The sequence below is a fragment of the Orbicella faveolata genome, unplaced genomic scaffold (genome assembly GCF_042242905.1).
Source record: "Orbicella faveolata isolate gen_17 unplaced genomic scaffold, um_ofav_v1 contig_4, whole genome shotgun sequence".
NCBI lineage: Eukaryota > Metazoa > Cnidaria > Anthozoa > Scleractinia > Merulinidae > Orbicella > Orbicella faveolata.
Window position 1 is genome coordinate 6,344,958 of NW_028301569.1, and position 15,043 is coordinate 6,360,000.

Here is a 15,043-nt window from a genome sequence, read left to right on the forward strand (position 1 = left end):
GGTAAACATTCTCTACAAAAAAAAAGGCTTCCAAAGAAGCGGCAAAGTGCTTGCGCAACGTAACTTAAATAAGCTTGTTGTTCTGCTGAATGAAAAAGCAATTAAATTTTATAAGAACGTTGGAAGTGAAAATCTCAGTAAATATAAAATAAACAAATTACAGCATGGAAAGTGCTTTGAACGGTATTTACGCACTCGTTGTTTTTGTACCAGAAAACTTACTCGTTCGCTACGCTCACTCGTTTGTTTTTTGATAGGTCAACATCTCGTGCGTAAATACCGTACGCGCGCACTTTCCCTTAAGTAATCTATATATCCTCACCAGTGAAGATATCGATAATTTCACTGATACCAAGTTTGTCTCTTAAATTGTACTTAGATTTGTTGGTGTATGATCGAAACATCTTCGGTTCTTCCTCGAAATTCTTCGGCAGTCTTCGGTAATCTTCGAAACATTTTCGGTAACGTTCGTGTGACCTTCGGAAGAGTTTTGGAAAAATCGTCAAAAAGGTCGTCATCAGTATGTCTGTGTAATAAAAAGAACATTCCACGTTCGCTCGAAGATATGAATTTTGTGTTCTCGTGGCATGAACATTGTGTTCTCGTGGCATGAACATATCGTCTCGCCACCGTGTAATATCCTCTATATGTTTGGCATTTTTGAACTATAAAGTTCTGGGGTAGCAATTTTCCAAGATGGCGGATGCTGGTAACAGCGAAGCACTTGAGTCTTCCTGCCCCACTCCTACGACTTCAAGTAAATTTTGAAAATTTTGGCCCAAGTGATTCCGTATCGGCTTATTTCTAAACTAAAAATAAGAGATATTTAGAGGGTCTTTTGAGATATTTAAAAGTTTTGAGTCTAGGAATTTCTTTGAAAATTTCTTGAAAGATATTTTGGCGTTTTTTATTTAACAAATAAAGAAGCCTAAGCCGTGCATTACACTGTGATAAAACACGACCGTCATTTGAGAACACGAGGGAAATGTAGAAAACACGAGCCGCAAGCGAGTGTTTTCTACATTTCTCGAGTGTTCTTGAATATCCGGAGTGTTTTATCATAGTGTAAAACACGGCTTAGGCTTCTTCATTTGCCATATGATATAGATTTTACACGCGCAAAAGAATAAAACACGCTTTTTCTATGCTTCATGCTCTGATAAAACATAGGTTTTTCATAGCGCCCGCAGGGTCCTAGCTATATTATAAATATACATATACATAGATACTTTATTCGTCCCAATTGGGCTTTTTAAAATGAAGGTAAAAAAAAAACAAATATTTAAAAACAAATAAAAAGACGGAGAAAAAGAAATACACGAGTGTGTTCAAGACTGTAGAAATTTGGAGATTAATTTTTTTTTTCTCAAAACAACGCTTGAAGTCCTTTAGTGAAGGTTTCAACTTGAGCGCAGAGTCCAATTTATTGCAGAGTTTAACAGTTCTATAGAAGAATGTGATTTGTCCGGTTGCGGTTTTGTAAAGAGAAATCAGGAGCCATAATCGGGGACGGAGGCCGTAAGTCTCGGGATTCGCGCGCACCTATGATATGGATTCACGCACATGTCGGGGCCTCTCGCGTGGATGTTGTCACGTTGCGTGATCAAATGGTGAGAGTTGAGACATTCTCTTGCGTATTTTTCACAGCGATGGCAGGGAATAAGGCAGGGAATACGAACCAGGGCGCTTATATGTAGTTTTATGCTCTAAGCTAACGGAAATGGTGGGTTTTTCAGGGTCGAAAACAAGACTTCAATCTCGCGCTGGGAATGAATAATAAGATCTACTCACGCTAGTTGTAAGCTTACGCGTATGTTTTTGTGTTTGTTCTGACTTAAGAATATAGCAGGAAAACTCTATACTCTGGTATCGAGTTAATTTGTGAGTTTCTCAGACAATGGTTAATCATCTGTTTTGATGGTTTCTTATTGTTTCTGCTTGTTTGAAAGTTTTTGAAAGGAAAGTCTGACGCGTGCAATTAGCTCATTTGCATAGTGCAGCTCGTGCACTTTCAAGGCCGAGTCGGTGTTTTCAAATGTCAACAAATCTTGACAAAGATTTCTTTCGTTATCTTTTGTGCTGAGAGGCTGCAACAAATTTCACGAACGAGAAAAAGGCTACTAACATCATGTGTGTTTCTTCAACATAAGAATAGTGAAGTTTTACACTGCGAAAATGAAAATAGACAAGGAGTTTTGATAACTCGACATTGACTCGATCAACAAAATCGAAATCGTTATTCCAAGTTGATTAAAAAAAAGCGTCATCGGAACTTTGCTGATTGTTTCTGCTTTATTCACATATTTTCAGCTTAGCTTTTAATATGTTCTCAAACATTTATCAATCTTAAAACATATTTAAAAACTATAGAGTTATTGTTTGAGTTCGATGTACGCTTTCACACGAAAGTGCAGCGGAAGTACAATTTGTCATGTTTATTGACTGTACAAAACACGCATCGGCGGGCGTTCTCATTCATCGACAACAGAGAATTTACTGGAATTTTGCAGGAATAAAACTGAGCAGTATCTACGGACGTAAAGTTATTGGGCCTTGATGAAACATCAAGCGTTGCATACAACTCCAGAGAAACTCAAACTAGCAGTTATTTTGTTTTACTTTTCGGTCGCGATAGATCACTGACAAATTCCTCGCAAGCGTGTGGCAAGAGGAGCTAGGAAACTATGAAGTCCTGAAGCTCTGCTATATCTAAATATATCCAGCTAGTTCTTTGCTGTGTATTGGAAAAGCTGTTAATCTTCAACATATGTGAAATTTAAAGTGGATTAATGTACAGCTCATGTAAAAGAAGCATCCGTCGGAACACAACTTGGTCAGCGATATATATATATAAGCTTACAGCGGAACATAACTAAATTCGACACTGTCTTACTTCACTCAAACTGGAGCAGCTTACGACGAAAAGACTTAAGCAAAATTCCAACAGACGTAAACGCGTTGAGTTGTGGGCCAAAAACATGAAAAATTTCGGGACTTTCGGACGCCATTTCCTCCGCGCGAAATCCGCAAAAATCCTCGCAGCATGTACGCGCGTGTGCCGCGGGTGATGGCGCAATTTGTTCTAAAAATAGAATTATTGTCCCATATCGTGGGGACAACCCCAATACTAGAAATGGCGCGCGCTTACGGTCTCCGTCCCCGATTATGGCTCCTGGAGAAATCTGTAAACTCTGCGAGTTTCTTGTTGTGCTATGGTGATGCTAACTTTTGGGGTATATTTAAAAAATAAGGCGTCCGGCACACACCCAGTTATACATTTAAAAGTCATTATCACCAGACTGAAGTGTAAATGCAGTGTAAATGCAGTGTAAATAGCGGAACCGAGCCCCAAAGCTGAGGAAATTTGGAGCTAAAGTAACAAATAGTAATAAAATGGTGCCAAAATAAACTCAACTAATATGTGACAGACTTTTCGGGTCTAGCTCTTCCTCAGTACTAAGTTTTGAATGTGACATTTCATCGAAGAAATCATGAAAAAATTGCATGCGAGACTCTGACGGATAGCGAAAAGCGCGCGCGCCTTAAGGGCCCATTAACCGATCTTTTCGAGCCGTTGCTAGGGAAAATTTATTCTCATATAACCTCGTCATTTTTAGTTACTTCAGAGTTGTTTCATGTGTTTTAACTTTTTCATGATCAGTAACACTAGTGATGACGTCATCAGGCCACGCCCATGGTCATGTGACTGATACAGAAAAAATGCAAAGGCTCCCAGGCAAATTACTTTCTCGGGATTTTTTTCATTGATTTAATATTTTAATTTAAATCCTCATTACGCTATGCATCGATTTTGTTTCATTTCTAAAAGGTCAGATTTTGAAAGCATTTCAAAATATTGAAAAATTCGTACTTTTCTGAAAAAAGCATGATTTCGAAAAAGAAATGCATAGCTATGTTGCCAACGTTGGCTTTAATCGGAATTCGTCGAAAAAGGCTGGATTTAATGAAAAACCGCGTTTCCTTTAGCATTTAAAGAAACCGGAAGTGCGCCCGATATATATTGGAAATTATCCTATCAGCGCGTGCGCAATTTACATTACCAGCGCACTTCGGTAAGATCAAACAAAGCCACGCGGAGTTAGTTTTTCTCTTTCTATTGCTCTTGTTTTTCTGTCTTCTCCTATTTTGTCTTTGCTTGTACTTTTTTACTTTGCATTTTGCGAAACACAAAGAAAAACATCTAAAATGTAAGCGAATTTGCAAGTTTTTGAGTTGTTTTTATCTTCCGTGCTCAGGCTGACGTAAGTGACCGGAAGTGAAATTTTACCTCCTTAGCAACGTGCGCGAGCGCGCGCACGAATCGGTTAATGGGCCCTTAAGCCGTTTAGAAAATTAATTCTACGTTTAGTCCGTGCGGCTTAAGGTGGCCGAACACAGTTTTCGCGCGCGCTTTTGCCGATGCAATTCAGCGCGCGCACAAGGATTGCAAAAAAAAAAAAAACATGCCGTCAATAGAGCGATCATTTTATTTACTCAACACCTGCACTATCTTTGCTATTTTTCTCTATTATTGAACGCAGTGTATTAATGGCTTTAGTCTTTCATTACAAAGATATGTTGGAAAAGGTAACGACGCGAAGAACCCAGCAATTCTCAGCTTTTTCTTTGTTACCGAAAGAACCCAGTTAAATGCAGCGCATGCGCAGTTGCTCGAAAAATTGAGACCGATTGCTTTTGGAGAAACTTGCCGATTTCTAACGATCCAGTCGTTAGAATTTCAAGAAATTTGGCAAAACAGTAGTTCAGAAACCACGTGAATGGTCTATCGCAAAAAATCTGAATTTTGACATAGGGAATTTTTAATAATACAGAACATGCAGTGAAAACGATCTACGGCGAATTACCACAATCGCCTATGTCAAAATTTTATTAGAACAGTGTTGACAGAAGGGATTTAATGTCAATTCGTAGTGGGCAAATGATGAAAAAAATCTAACAACTGGATTTTTTTAAATAAACAAAAACCATTTTTTAAGCCTTGTTCTTAACCAGCCCCGTTGCCATGGCAACAGCACACACCTCAGCCAAAATGCGAGAATAAACTTTTCTGTGGTTAACCCTGACTCTTGCAAAAAACGGGCGCCAAAGCATAAATATCTTAAAAGTTATGGTGAATTAGGCATAGGCTCTTGAAAACTGTGTTCGGCCACCTTAAGGCTGCCAAGGTGAAAAATTAAGCACATTTCGTCAAGGCGTATGGCCGCACGTTGTTTGTACCCCTGCCCTGTTTCCCAAATGTAAAAATTTTCAATGGACGAGAAAAACTGGAAATTCGTCATAATAATAATAGGTTTTAACGTAAGATAAACCTGAAAGAGTTTTCACTTTCTAGATTAGAATGGTTTAGTTCTTGAAAGTAAAGTACGCTGGCATAAAATTGACCTTCAAGGTCAGTGCATTTGTGACAATCGTTTCTTTTGAAATAACCGCTAAAAAAAGTCAGGGATAGCAACATATCGTCCACCAAGGAATTGAATTATTTTGTCAATATCCAGTTTATTCAAAACGAAATCGGTGTAGTTTGAAATATTTTCCGCCAATTGCTTAGGGAAAAATATCACTTTGCTTAGACTTTCGGCGAGTTCAATCCAAACTTCACTGAAATATCTACTTTAAATCGATTCTTGGAATGCATAATAGTTATTTTAGATAACACTAGTTAATGAAACCTTATTGTTTCATGTTGAAAACATCTATTAATTAAGCATTGGACAAACACTCAAGCTTACAGTTCAATTTCAAGTCCTCCTTACGTCAGAATCTGCAAAAAAAGGTGCAAGTATACATAACATTTTACGTGTCATGTCCATTCAAGAGAATTTCTGGAGGCTTTGAAAGAATACTTCCGTTAGCAACAAATAACAAGCTTGCCTAGCCGACCCCATTTGGTAGGCTTTTGATCTTTTTTTTTTTAAATCCTGGTCTTTGATCGTATTTTTCGATAGCGCTGATCCTAGCAGTATGCAGGACGCCTGGCATATATGAACTCAGTTAAATGACCTCGCTCTCCAAGAGTTCTCGTAGCTCAGTGGATAGAGCGCCCGCCCGGTGGTCGGGAGGTCATGGGTTCGATTCCTGTCGGGGACTCAGAATTTTTCTTTGTCCCACGCTCGTGTCATGTTGATTAATTCACCTTCACATAAATGGTAAATGATTTGGAAATGAATGGATATGTAATCGGATTTTTGGCGAAATGGAAGCCCTGGAAAATCAGCGACCGGTGAGTTATTTACAATGTCTAATAATTAATAGTTTTAAATCACCTCTCGTTAGTGTTATATTCATCAGTTGGGCTTGAGTTGTATTGTAAGGAAAGAAAAGAATAAAAAATGATGGGAACTCACATTTTCTACAATTTCTTTGCTATTTTGAACACTTTTCGAGCATAGATTAAGTCTGAGACCTACAAAGGGGGGGGGGGGGGAGGGTGATGGCTGCCAGCTCTCCATGAAAGGGCGATTTACTCTAAGATACCGTAAATCCTCGAATTAGCGCCCGGGGCACTTATTTCAAATTTAGGGGAAGACAGGGTACTATTATTCGAGGGGGAGGGGGCGCTTAATAATGTTTCCAAATCGTGGCCTGACATGATCATTTTTTTAATACATCATCTGCGCGTAAACACCAACATAAGCTGTTCATTGACATGAAAAGCTGATTCTTAAGTTTAAATCGCGGCATCGTTAGTACGTAACGTGTTCAACGGGTTCGCTACTAGTAAACGTGTTCACAAACTGAAACAATGTACAAATCGCATACTACATGACGAAAACTATACATCCTTTGTTGTCTCATTACTCGTCCACAAAATGGGGGGGGGGGGAGCGGAGGGGCGCTTATTCGAAGGGGGGCGCTTATTTTAAATTTCGGCCGATAGGAGGGGCGCTTATTCGAAGGGGGCGCTTGTTCGAGGTGTGTTTGGGGAGGGGGGGACTAATTCCAGGATTTACGGTAGCGAAACTTTCAGTCCAATCAAAGATGGCGGATCAAATAACGTCATCTGACGTAATTTGAAGCCATATCCAACAGCTGTGCTTTAATAGAACGTGTGTGCTTTAACAGCTGTGCCTTAACAGAGCGAAGACCACCACCCCTCCAGCCCCCCCCCCCCCCCCCCTTCTTCTGCCCTTGTACCACGGTGAAGGTTGGGCCTTGCTTGTACTACGTTGAAAGCACGTCCATAAATTTCAGTTGGCAACAAGTGTCAAGAATAACGCCATCCTCACCAGAAACACACCAAATTATTTCAAAAAATAAGCCCTTTGCATAGTAATCAAAACCATGCAGGAACTTGATTGCTTTCAACTTACAGTTGATGGCAACCTAGTCAACAAAATTAACAACAGGTTAGTTGGAGAAGCAATGTTAAAGCAAAAACTCCAATCGAACAGCCGCGAGTAAACGATGCTATTGTAAGAGAAAGGGACCCGATAACTAATGAAACAATTGACTACGATCATCCAAAACACCAAATAGATCAATAGCTTAATGTTGCCACGACAGTCAGTCAGCTCTGTCCTTGGCTTTCCCAGGAGGGAGTAAAAATACTCCTAATCGCGTCATGTTACCGAAACCGGGATAAGCTCCGGCCTGATTGGCCACTTGGCTCGTATGCAGACTTTTTTGAACGGCTGCCGGTGCTCCGCTATAATAGGCTTTATTGCTAAAATCATCCAACATGGCCGCCAGGGTCTTTGAATCTCTCTGGAATGGTTGCCAACCACCTGTAAAGCAAAACTTTTTTTAATTAAAAAAATCTATCAATTTTCCCTCACACACGCGCCATCGAAACTGACAATTTTTCAGGATTCTACTTAAAAAGATTTGTACAGGTTAATAATATAATCTCAAACATTGAATTTTCCTGTTTAAAGACAAACAATTCCCCAAGTGGAAATTTTGCATATCACGCCCTTTATTCAAAAGACAAAGTAATAAAATAATAGCACTCAAACAGCCGTTGGGTGCTTGGCCACAAATTTTTGAGAAACTTCAAATTACCACGCATAATTTGCAATTTAAAAATTTCAAATTATGCATGCCGTGCAATATTTGTTGTTTGTTCCTCTGGCGGTCATTTGCCCTCCACGTTCAAATTTTCAGCAGGCTAAAATCTGCCTTGCATCGCCCTTTCCCACACTACAAAACAGTTTAAAGCTTCAGGTTTGGAATTGTTTTTATGTCTGGATTGGTTACAGGATATATATTGAATTCCTGCAACAAGAACTTTTCTCTCTGCCGAGGCATTTGCAGCACGCACGTGCTTCAATGAAACAAATCAAATATTTCCCCGGAAATAGGATTTTTATGTCCTTTCTCTATGAAAATTTTCTGTTTTTGCGCCAGTCCCAGGCCACTTCCCTTCCCTGGGGCAATGTGCATTGGGAGCTTTGGCTTCGATCCCAAAGCAACCTTAAGAAACCGCCCACTTCATTTACGGGTTCCAAGCCCGTTTCCCCCATAAGTATCCCCAGGGGGTACTGCTTCAAATTTCATCGGGGTGGTGACTGCGCTGGCTGCTCATTCAGGCACACCTGTTGTAAATGTGAAGGGGCCCACCGGACACTCCATTGTAATTTTCGTGGCCCCAGAGGAAACCCCAGAATCTCCTCTCAGGTCCGAGGAGCCAATAAGCCTACTAGTACCTCAACCTTGCCCCAGGCCAATTCAACCACACTTGCCAACTCCCGTAAAAGTTAATAACCTTCTCCTATTTCTTTCTGGGTATGACAATTCAATCGCGGAATATTTAGCAACTGAGTTTACTATGGGTTTCCCCTTGTATTACGAGGGTCCCCAGTTTTCGTGTCATTCTAAAAACTTACTGTCTACCATGCAAAATCCTACGGCTGTGGATGCTAAACTTTCTAAGGAGCTTGACGCTCATAGGCTTGCCGATCCTTTTTCTTCGCCACATTTTTCGGTGTTTCGTGTATCCCCTCTAGGTTTAGTCCCCAAGAAAGCTGAAGGAGAATTCCGTTTAATTCACCACCTTTCATTTCCTAAGGGTTCTTCATTGAATGATGGAATTTCTCCAGACCACACAAGTGTTTCGTATGCCACAGTAGAAGATGCCATTCGCCGCATTAAGTCTGTAGGCTCGAGTTGTTTTCTGACTAAGACAGATATAAAAAACGTCTTTCGCATTATTCCTATTCGCCCTGAAGATCATAATCTCCTTGGAATATGTCGGCGAGGCTTATATTATTATGACCAGTGTATGCCTATGGGTTGCTCAAGTTCTTGTAAAACGTTTGAAACATTTTCAACCGCGATTGAATGGATTGCCCAGAATAAGTTGCACATTACAGACATTTTGCACTTGCTAGATGATTTCTTAAATATTTCTCCTACAGAGGACCTATGTCGGAAACATTTAGATTTATTTTTGATGCTCTGTAGCTATTTGGGATTCCCATGGCACCTGTGAAAACCGTTGGCCCATCCCAAATCATTTCTTTTGCTGGCATTGAGCTAGATTCAATCTCAATGGAGGCTCGGTTGCCACAGGAAAAGTTAGATAAGTGTTCAGCCCTTATTTCTGCCTTTGTTAGACGCCGTAAGGTCAGTCTGCAGGAGATTCAGTCCTTAACAGGATTACTGAATTTTGCCTGTTCAGTAGTAGTTTCAGGTCGGGCCTTTTTACGCCGTTTGATTGACCTTACTATTGGTGTTAAGCGCCCTCACTTCCTAATTAGGTTGTTTTGGGAGGTGAAAGCAGATTTGTTAGTTTGGCAAAATTTTCTTTCGGGTTTTAATGGCCGTTCATTTTTTCTCTCGGATGATTGGTATGATTCGCACAAACTCCAGCTTTATACAGATGCTTCTGACACCCTTGGTTCTGGTGCTATTTTTGGTAGAAATTGGTGCTATGGTGAATGGCCTGATAGCTGGCGTAATCGCAATATTGCATATTTAGAATTTTACCCTATTGTGTTAAGTTTGCATCTGTGGGAACGTGAGATGCAAAATCGCCATGTTTGTTCTTTACTGACAATGAGGTCTTAGTGCATGTTATTAATAAACAGTCTTGTCGGGATATGGACATGATGTTCTTTGTACGTGAACTGGTGCTAGTATGCTTGCGTCATAATGTTCACTTCAAAGCTAAGCATATTCCGGGTTACACAACAAATTAGCTGATTCGTTGTCTCGATTGCAATTGCGGACATTCAGGCAGCTGGCACCAGCTTACATGCATCCACTCCCCACAGAGATCCCTCACGATCTACAGCCACTCAATTGGCATCGATAGCTTCATTTCTGCTGCTTTCAAGTCTTCAGCCCTCATCCATTCCCACATATCAGCGTGCTTGGAAACTTTTTCATCAGTTCTATAATTCAGTATTTCAACACCCCTCTTTGGCACTTCCTATCTCACCATCTGTCATGGCCCTGTTTATAGCTTATTTGTATAATTCTAGTTATGCCCCATCCACTGTGAATACTTATATCTCAGCACTGGGCTATTGTCATAAACTAATGGGCCTTTCTGACCCCTCCAAAGTTTTTTATGTCTCTCAAATGCTGAAGGGGTATGGGAAAGTGGGCTTTCGCCTAGATTCTCGTCTTCGATTACACTCCCTATACTAGACAGACTGCTTGCTGCTGCATCTTCTCTTGAAGGTTTAGCTTATCAGATAATTCAATTTCAGGCTATGTGTTCACTAGCTTTTTCTGCCTTTTTACGTATTGGTGAGATTACATCAGTTTCTAAGCAAGGTGCTCCTTCTCCTCTCCAACTTTATCAGCTCACCAAATTGTTGAATGCTGCCGGCGAATTAACCGCATTTAAGCTGACTTTTGGGAATTTTGAACATAGTTATAACGAGCGCCCCTTTTCAGTGGTGGTTTCTCGTCACCCCCATTCTTGTCCGGTCGATTTATTGTCCAAGTATCTAGCCTCGCGAGGCTCCAGACCAGGCCCTATTTTTATTTCCGTGGATGGGTTGGTCGTATCCCGATCGAATTTTTCCCAACGCCTTTCAATGGCTATTCAGCTTTGTGGCTTGGCTCCTTCCCGTTATAAGGGCCATAGCTTTCGGATAGGGGGTGCCTCTCATGCAGCAGATCGAGGTTTGTCTGATGCCCAAATTCGTGCTTTAGGTCGTTGGAAATCAAATGCTTTCCAAAGATATATAAGGGTACCTAGCTTCGTTGCCTAAAGGTCCAGTAGTTAGTTTCGTGAACTGCTTATGGCTCGCAGTTAGCATGGGCGGCTGCTTCTCTAGGTCTCTTCAAGGTTCAGTAGGGTTAGTAGGAGCAAGTAGCATATTTAACTTTTATTGCATTCTTGTAGGGGGCAACAGGGTGGGTTAAGTTAGCATGGGCGGCTGTCCCACCTTGTTGCCCCTCGCGTAAGTTGTTGGCCTCGGTGCAAGTATGTATGGTTTATTCAATTTGGTATAATTCCAGTCAGAGGCAGCATGGCGGGTTAAGTTCGCATGGGCGACTGTCTCGCGATGTCACTATAGACTGCATGGATGGGTTGTTCGTATTGTATTTTTAATAATGATATCCTGGTGAGTGCAGTTAGCATGGGCGACTGCCTTTATAGGCTCATTTTGAGTAATCCAGATTGCATTGTGTGTTTATTTTTATTTCAATTAATTACTGGGCACCAGGGTGGGTCCAGTTAGCATGGGCGACTGTCCCACCTTGTTGGCCCCTCAATCAATCAATACCAATGCGTATGATTAGTTTAATTTCGATTGCCTCCAGTTTTTGCCAGCATGGTGGGATAAGTTAGCATGGGCGACTGTCCCATCGTGTGGGCTTCACTGTCAAACTTAAGGGTGCCATGTCGGTTGTGCTGCTCTTGCCTGGGGTGGGGCAGCATATGTGACCATATGCTTGTCGCGTTTTCAGTGCCCTCACCTTTACTAGGCCAAACTTCTCATGGAAGATTGTTAACGAAATTCGATGTTTAAGAGTCACAGTCTATACGATTCAAACTTTGGCCGGCCACCGTACCTTACCGATTTTGCTGAAATTTGGCATGCAATCTTGTTTTAGGGTCCTAACTACGAAATGGATGTTAAAAAGTTCCAGTTCTTTCTACTTTGGAAAATATCGAGAGGGTCGATTTCGGATGACCTTGGCGGCCCGCCAATATGGCGGACGGAAGGAGTTCTTGTTACGTCAATCCTGATCCTGCCATCGTAATTTCTCGACAATTCTTGTTAACAGACACAAAGAACTATCCTCCTTTGTCTTATTTATCAAAATAAATTCGGAAAATGATAATTTTGAACGACCAACGGCCGAGAGGCACGAAGGTATATTTTCTTAGCTTTGAAAAGTGGTAAATTTACTTCAAATTGGAAGACTGATATCTCCAGTGTTATCTCGATTGAGAAGTAGCCAGTTACCCAGAGTGTAGCTTAGTGATTGCTATTGATTTGAAATCGCCCAAACGCGTGAACATGTCCCGTTCAAGTGCTTATTCAACTGATTATCTATTTTTAAATTCCTCTCACACTATTGGGATATTGAAATCACTTATCTTCTGGCATGAAAAATCTGTTTGTTTCCACGCAGAACAATGAATGTCGATGAAATACGGCGAATGAATTTGTGACAAGCTCCTGTGAATGAACATCATGAGGCGCGCTATATCGCCAGTTAGTTTTATTCATTTGGTCATCTGACATTGTGCAAATGCTATATCTAAGTTAATGAAATCGATTTTTAGGTTTAACAGTTACAGTAGTATCGAGTGGCACGTTTTAGAAGTATTTGTTGGTGGAGCTGCAAGTTTATTTATAATATTAGTATCAATGATATGATACCGTAAAGTTGGTATGGGGATATTTTAAACGCGCTCAGTGTAAAATATGGACTACCGATTGTGGACTGTAGAATACGGACTACGGACTGGGTGTAAAACACGCACTGTCAATTCCAAGGCATAACTAACACGGCGTTATCTTTTAGAATGATCTAAGTTGTTCAAACTTGATGGTTTATATTAACGACCGAAGAAACGGTGAAACGGTAAGATGATACTTTCCGTCTAGCTGTAAGTCTGCATTTTTTGGTGGCTCTTTGCAAAACTCTCTCAGGCAAGTCTTTTTGCAAGTTATCACAATGCAACTCTCATTTCATGGGCTCACAGAAGACGCGGTTGAGTGGTAGCAGGAACACTCCGATACCATTGGGGTTAACGCACCAAGAAACGGAGCTTTTCGTTTTCCTTGTTGACCAGGCACTTCCAGTTTAAATAAGCGACAAATTTCGCTTAGTTTACCGATTTTTAACATACTTAGCTTCGGTGAGGTGACGAGTTCGCAAAGATTGTAACCATCGTACTTGACTAGTACTGGGTGCTTGGGCTGTATGTGCTCCAATACCTCATTTCCTAAGGTTGCCAGCGCTTCTTCATTTTCAGCTGCTTCATAGTCTTTGCAGGAAACTGACTGGGCTTCTGAGTTTTTGTATTTTGCCAGCCGTGAAAAGAAACTTTGGGGAAGACAAAATCTCCTCGTGTGAGAATTGTCTCTGACCATCAACATCTCGAGCAATTTTCATTTTCATTTCTTCCTTGAATTCCTAGGTTTGATAGGGCGGAAGTTGCCATGTGAAAATGAAGCATCGGTTGCCGTAACGGTAGCGTTGTGACCTTCAATGCCTGAAAGAAATACTGATCATGGTAAATAATAATTTGTCGACGGTTTGACAAACAATATATATAAATATATAATATTTTTTCCCTTTTAGCGCCCTTTTTGCAATTTGCAAATATATTTAATGCAAATCAAATTAACTTGTAATATATATTATATTGTGATTTTTTTGGCTTCCTGCAGTAAATTGAAAACGCCTGCAAAGAGCATATACATTGGGAAGTGCCGTTAGAAACGTTACCATGGGGTATATATATACCAAAAGCGAAAAAAAAAAAAAAAAACACTTTGAGCAAGGGAGAATTGCGCAAAAAAGTCCTACACAGCGATCAGCCCAGGCAAAATTCCCTGTCGCATCAGAGAGTAGGTACGATCGAGGAAAAAAAAAAAAAAAAGAAGAAGAAGAAGAAGAAAAACGTCGTCAGCGTCAGTGTGATAAGTCATATCGTGCCCTTCTAATGGTCTGCTTTGTTTGATTCTTCATGTCAACTGTGTGAAGGGCAGGATGTCCTTTCCCTAGACGAAGATTACCTCACTCAAGAATATTCCGCTTCAAGTCACCTCCCAGCTTAGAACCCAGACTATCGGGCGCTAAGGATAAGTCGTATTTTGTAGGAACCGTCGATACAGCGGGTATAGAACATCAAATTATGGGGCGAAAATGTTTACAATGAAATAGATAAGTAATTCGAATTAGTACCTGCTCTTGCCCAAAGTAGCTGAATTTCGCTTTTAAGCGAAGCTTCGATAACGTTAATTGAAACCTTTGAGATGAGGCCTTATATCTCTGGTGCATTGTGAAAACGATACGCACTCGCTTGATGCTATGCTTTGTCCACAGCTGTCCGTAACAAACCTTGAAAACCCACATCTAACCACTGTTACTTCATCTTTGTGTCGATGAAAGCCAAAGAAATAAAGATAGAAATAAAAGAAAAACCACTTACCTTAATTCAAACCATAGCAAGGAAAATTCTTTACCCTGTGCACGGTAGGATTGAGTGAATAAACCTAATTAGCGAATGCGCGCGCTTCAAGTTAGCGAACGGGAAAGGATGTTCATTTCACATCAGTTTGTCAATCAGTCATCCTCGTTATGTCCTCGACGTTCATCGTTCAGGCTTCAAATTCTGCCGGGATACACAACTTTTTCACAATAGAAGCTAAGGTGGGTGATTTTTATATGCCATTTAGAGAAAGGGGAGTACAAAGGGGAGTTTGAGAGCCTGAATCAGTCAAAGAGGACTTCATTTGAAACGTGACGTAATTTGCATATCTGTACTCAACAGTGATTGAAATTATGTCGGTCGGTATTTCCTTGATAGTTTGTAGCCACGTAATCAGGGTAAAATAAAAAGTTTTTTTTTTGATATTGGAAATGAAAATTGAGTTCCTAT

The 15,043-nt window shown here is 40.6% G+C and overlaps 2 pseudogenes; both read left to right on the forward strand.

Annotated features, from left to right (window-relative positions):
* The first annotated feature begins 9,310 nt into the window (after positions 1 to 9,310).
* LOC149101262 (uncharacterized) lies at positions 9,311 to 10,276 on the forward strand (annotated as a pseudogene).
* A 17-nt stretch (positions 10,277 to 10,293) lies between these two features.
* Positions 10,294 to 13,422, forward strand: LOC149101263 (uncharacterized; annotated as a pseudogene).
* Positions 13,423 to 15,043: the final 1,621 nt, after the last annotated feature.